Source organism: Rana temporaria, chromosome 1 (assembly GCF_905171775.1).
Source record: "Rana temporaria chromosome 1, aRanTem1.1, whole genome shotgun sequence".
Classification (NCBI taxonomy): Eukaryota; Metazoa; Chordata; class Amphibia; order Anura; family Ranidae; genus Rana; species Rana temporaria.
In genome coordinates, this window is record NC_053489.1 from 396,635,836 (window position 1) to 396,641,835 (window position 6,000).

Below are 6,000 nucleotides of genomic sequence, written 5' to 3' on the forward strand. Positions count from 1 at the left end.
TGTGACCCATTTTTAGTAGAGAGTGGGCTGAAACCTGCTCTCTGCTGACGTCACAAAGTCGGTCCAGGCTTGGCATCATCACAACCATAGAGGCAGGACCAGCCAGACCCCTGGATCGACAACCGGCTCAGCCTCTCAGGGAGCTGCTGAAAGCCTGACCTGGCCCCTCCGACCCCTCCACAGCTCAGCGCTCCAGTGAGCGAGGAGGGGGCAGAGCAGAGAGCAGTGACTGACAGTCAGCAGCTCTCTGTTCATGGAGCTGTGAGAACCGAGCCATCGGCAGAGTTTGATCGCTTGGTTCTCAGTGTTAGAGGCGCCAGGGGACAGATGCAGCATCCACCTAGGGAAGTACGATTCTTAAAAAAAAAAAAAAAGGAAGAAGGGGGGGGGGGGGGGAGATATACCCCATACCTCTATTTTTAATTCTTTGTATGCCTTTACACTGGTCCATTGCGTTTATATATTTTTTTTAACCAAAAATGCAACAAACACACCCTTCCGGTTGAAATGCATTGAAAACGCAGGAAGAGAGCACACCCATGTTAAATTTTTGAAATCACATGCATTATGAAACACACACCATAAGCACAGTAAAATTGAGACACAGCGTCTGTCAGTGGGGGACTTGCACGCCATGCTGCAGACACATAAATAGGACTCCCCTGCTTCCAGCGATCACCAATGCTGGGTCCCGGGACTGCTGCGACTTCACCCAATCCACAGTAAGTGCCCTGGTCTTTTCTCGATTTGTATTGCTATACTTTCCTACTCTCAGCCTGCCTCCTTCCTGGATATCCTTCCCTATTATTAATTACACCTTCCACCCCCCCCCCTTTTTTTCCCCCTTCTAGGCATCAGATGCTGGCATCACTACCCTGATGCTACCATGGGTCCTTGTATGGCCCCCCCTATACCACATACACTTACCACTTCTACATGTTGTGCTGAATTCACAGGCACTTCAATAGGTGCCACTATCGGGCTCCTACTCCCGGGACCCCCCTATATATTATCACCTATATTGTTATTAAGGTACACGGATCATTATTTACCTTTATCCTTTTCACTTGTGTTTCACCATTTTTCCCACACTTGCTCCCCCTGCCCCCCTCTTTCTCCATCTCATTCCAACCCCTCTGTCCCCTCCCTTCTATTCCCTTGCCATCTTACCCCCCAACCTTGCCTTGTCTACCTTCCCATCCCCACCCCCCTTTCCCTCTCCCTCTCTGTTCCTGGTCCCCCCTGTTCCTGGTCCCCCTTTTCCCTTTCCCCATCTTTCCCCCCCCTCCCCCTTTTTTTCCCCCCTTCCTTGCCGCCCTCTCTTTCCCAACACTTTTCCTTTCTTCCCTCCCCCCCAGTCCCTATTTCACTTTTCCTTATCTTTCCTTGCCCCCCCCCTTTTCCTTCTCCCCCCCTCCCTTTTCCTTCTCCCCCCTCCCTTTTCTCCCCTTTCTCCTTCACTGCACTTATAACCTCACCTTCAAATTTCCATATAACTTTTTTTCACGCATGTCCACACACACACCCCCCCTTCCTTTTTTGTTTCAGGCTAGCTCAGTAGTTGTTAACTTATAGAACTTTATATCATACACATTAGACTAGCAGGACATTCCTTCCTTGTGTCTCCCCCGGCTACCGCATGGGACCCTGCAGGGTTACGTCCGCTTTTTCCACCTTGGCGGGACCTGTCTAGGTGAGCAGCTCAGCCCGATGTTTCCCCATGTAAATGATGTTCTGTTTCTGTATTTTAATTATTAATTGATTGTTCAATAATTTTTAGATTTTCTCCTGAGGAAGCGGATTTTTCCGCGAAACTAGTTGAGACTGCCATAACCCTCAACCCATCGTGTTTTTCTCCTCATCGGGGGATCTCCAGTTTGGTGTTGTCATAGGTTATCATTATTTTAATTGTGTGACCTTGTCTGTTTATGTTTTGAATAAAAATGTATTTTTTGTTTTAAATACTTATCCTCATTTGTTCATTTATGTACCTGTACCGCGATAGTCCTAATTGGCCCATTCCTTCCCCCTTGGTTCTCTGGTCTGGGCACCTTAGACCCAAAATATTTTTTATATGATCTCAGGATGATGGTACCTCCAATGCTTGTATTTACATATCTTACCCAGAGGCTCTTACTTTACACAGTAAAATTGCATCGGCAAAATGCCAAAAATACAATTTTGGGATGATAGGCTTCCACTGCCAAAATTTTGATGCATCACAAAAAAATAAAATAAAAAATTATAATAAATAATAATAATAATAATACATTTTAAATCCATTTATTATTATTATTATTATCAAAAAGTGCCAGAAAACGCCTCGCTGGCAGGTGGCAACCAACAATTGCACGGTTATGCAACAATGTGCCCAAATTAAATTTATATCTTGCCCCGCTCCCCGCACAAATAGAGATTTATTTTGGTGGTATTTGATCACCTCTGTGTTTTTTTGTGGTTATATAAAACTTTTCAAAAATTTTGAAATATACAGACAGATCTTTTTTTTTCCACATTAAAACACAAAAAAAAAAAAAAAAAAACACACAACACACACACACACACACAATATCTTCATTAATTTAGCTCAAAATGTATTTTACTGCGTCTTCGATAAAAACAAAATCTCAATAAGCGTATATTTGGTTTTGTGAAAGTTATAGCGCGTTTTTTTTTTTTTTAAACGGTGATCAGCGACTTCTAGTGGAATGCTTATTGCGTACCAGATACGCGATCCATCGCACAGCGACCGCCTTGCCGCAGTAAACGTACCTAGTACCTTAAGCTATGAAAATGAAAGATGGAAGCCGATTGGTTGACACTTGTAGCTGCTTTTGAGATTAGCGTGAGGTCCCCTACTAAGCTTATTTACCATAGAATTTAAATTGAGAGAAACAAATCCAATGTACACAAGCCCAAACAATACAACGAAGGGATCTAGCTGTGCTTAGGTGTCAGCAGGCCTAACAGGTAGGTAATCCTCTATATAAATGCAGTAGCAGTGTACTGGAACAAGCAGTTACATAGGAACCGTCTAGAGACCTGCAGCTAGGATATACATTGACAACTGGCCGGTGCTGCTAATAAACACAACTGCTGGGGAAATGAATACACGACTCTTCTTTCACTAGTCCACAGCAAACAGCAGCCGGGCTCCTCCGAGCTGTCACCCTTACCGTGCACTGCGAGTCTCCTCTCCTCCCCAACACCCTCAGCTGCTTCCACCTGCACTCAGGAGCTCTTCCGGAAACAGTATGTAAACTGCGCTGCCATTGGCCAACACACTCTGCCCCGGATTGGCCAGGCAGCTCAGCATCACATGTAACTAATCAGATGACATTTGTAGCATGTAGTCTTGTCTGTGGGGTTAAAACAGCAAAGGGACATGTCTTCAGTAAATAGAATGGCGTTGCTTGTCACTGATATGCCAAGTAGGCTAAGATTGCTGAATTCCTGTATAAAAAATACAGATTTTACCACTTTTAACCCTTTTTTTTTCACACATTTAACCACTTCAGCCCTGGAAGGATTTACCCCCTTCCTGACCAGGCCATTTTTTGCGATACGGCACTGCGTCGCTTTAACTGACAATTGTTGCGACGCTGTACCCAATAGGGTAGCCATGCCACATCATCCCTTTAATTCCAGGACGCATATTAATTACACAGGTTCTGTGGCTGATTTATGCCACGTACACACGTTACGAAAATCGGACGACAGATCGTCCGACTTTTTTTCGTTTACTAGTCACAAGTAGAAATTGAATAGGTTGCTAAAGTCACGAAAATTCTCGTACGACAGAAATAAAAAATCGGAAGTGATGTCATGTGTTGTAATGTATTTGTGTAGTATTTTCAGACAACAACTGTACTGACCAAACGAAGTCGCTGTAGATCCGAGGGAGACATGCAAGGAAAATAAAAGACAGCACTTTAGCTTGCATATGATTGGATAATAAAATCAGCAGAGCTTTCCCTCATTTCAGAGCTTCCCCTCAGATCTACAGCGACTGCATTTCCAAGTGCACTTTCAGTGCAATTTAAAGTGCACTTTGCACTTGTAGTGCAAAGTGGATTTGCCTTTCGTAAATAACCCCCTTGGTGTCTTATCTGCAGTAACCCCTTCCATACAGGGCATTTTCACCCCCTTCCTGCCCAGACCAATTTTTAGTTTTCAGCGATTTGAATGACAATTACGCGGTCATTCAACACTGTATCCAAATTAAATCTTTGTTTTTTTCACCCACAAATAGAGCTTTCGTTTGGTGGTATTTGATCACCTCTGCGGTTTTTATTTCTTGCGCTATAAACAAAAGAAGAGTGACAATTTTGAAAAAAAACACAATATTTTTTACTTTTTGATTAAATAAATACCACTTTTTTTTTAATATATTTTTTTTCCTCAATTCAGGCCGATGCATATTCTTCTACATATTTTTGGTAAAAAAATGTTGCAATAAGCATATATTGATAGGTTTGTGCAAAAGTTATAGGGCCAGATCCACAGATAATTAGATGGGCGCAGCGTATCAGAGATACACTACGCCGCCGTACCTTACCTGGCGGATCTTCGAATCCTCAAAGAATTTGCGCCTTAAGTTACAACGGCGTAGTGTATTTCTGGAGGCGGAACTCAAATCGGCGGGTAGTGGGCGTGATTTATTTAAATGAAGCGCGTCCCCGCGCCGAATGAACTGCGCATGCGTCGTTCCGAAATTTCCCGCCACGCATTGCGCTAAATGACGTCGCTAGGACGTCATTTTTTTAACTTAGACGTGAGTTACGTCCATCCCTATTCACAGACGACTTACACAAAAAAAATTAAAATTTCAAATTTCGACGCAGGAACGACGGCCATACTTAACATGGCAAGTCTATCTATACGCCGCAAAATACCAGCTTTAACTATATGCCGGAAAAAGCCGACTACAGACGACATTAGAAAATGCGACGACCGCACGTACGTTCGTGGATCGACGTAAATCGCTAATTTGCATACCCGATGCGGAAAACGACGCAAACTCCACCCAGCAGGCGCCGAAGTATTGCATCTAAGATCCGAAGGCTTATGAAGCCGTACGCCTGTCGGATCTTACCCAGATGCCGTCGTATCTTGGTTTGAGGATTCAAACTAAAGATACAATGCGGGAAATTTGAATGTACGCCGGCGTATCAGTAGATACGCCGGCGTACTTGCTCTGTGGATCTGCCCCATAGCGTATACAAAATAGGGGATAGATTTATGGCATTTTTATTTTTTTACTAGTAATGGCGTCAATCTGCGTTTTTTTGTGGTGCTGTACCCTACTCTAAAACCCAACTAGTGTGTGGTAGCGTTTGAAACATTCACCAATGCAGAGACCAGGTTGGTCAGGACAGGAGGGACAATAAAAGCGGGTGTCACGCCTAAATCCGCGTTTGCTGCAGACACGACATCTTCTTTGGGGGGGTTCTTTGGGTAGTGGTACCAGGGAGGACAAAAGGAAAATGCCTCTCATACAGCTGGCTCACTGCATTTGAGTTGGGAAGTTGGGCAAGAGCACCGTCTGGAAAAAGAAGGGCTCTGACGATCTCTTCCTGGAATGTAAGGAAGGATCCAGTCCGTCCTGAAGCTCTGTATAAGACATGAGCGTTCAGCAAAGCCAATTGAAATAAATATAGAGACCCTTTTTTGTACCAGCGTCTGGCCTTACGGGGAATTAAGTACAGCGCCAACAACTGGTCATTGAGGTCCACCCCTCCCATGTTAAGGTTGTACTCGTGGATACAGAGGGGTTTCTCCACAAAACCAGTCGCCGTAGGAAATTTGGACTGCCGTGTCTGCGTGAAGCGAGGGCAGAACGAAAACATTCCTTGAATCCCTCCACTTCACTGCTAACAAATTATTACACTGCAAGCAGGCTCTCTCCCCCCGACTAAGACGGGATTCTACAAGCCGTTGGGGGAAGTCCCGGCGATTAGGTCGCACAGTGCCACATGCGTTAATTCCACAATCAAAAAG

The 6,000-nt window shown here is 44.3% G+C and overlaps 1 protein-coding gene across 1 annotated transcript in view; it reads right to left on the minus strand.

The window, feature by feature from the left end:
• FKBP8 (FKBP prolyl isomerase 8) overlaps window positions 1-3,274 on the minus strand; it is a 130,883-nt gene extending 127,609 nt beyond the window's left edge. The window contains exon 1 of the mRNA XM_040322838.1: window positions 3,177-3,274. The gene's annotated coding sequence lies outside the window, so the exon portion shown is untranslated. The remainder of the gene's footprint in view (window positions 1-3,176) is intronic.
• Between the last annotated feature and the right edge of the window lie 2,726 nt (window positions 3,275-6,000).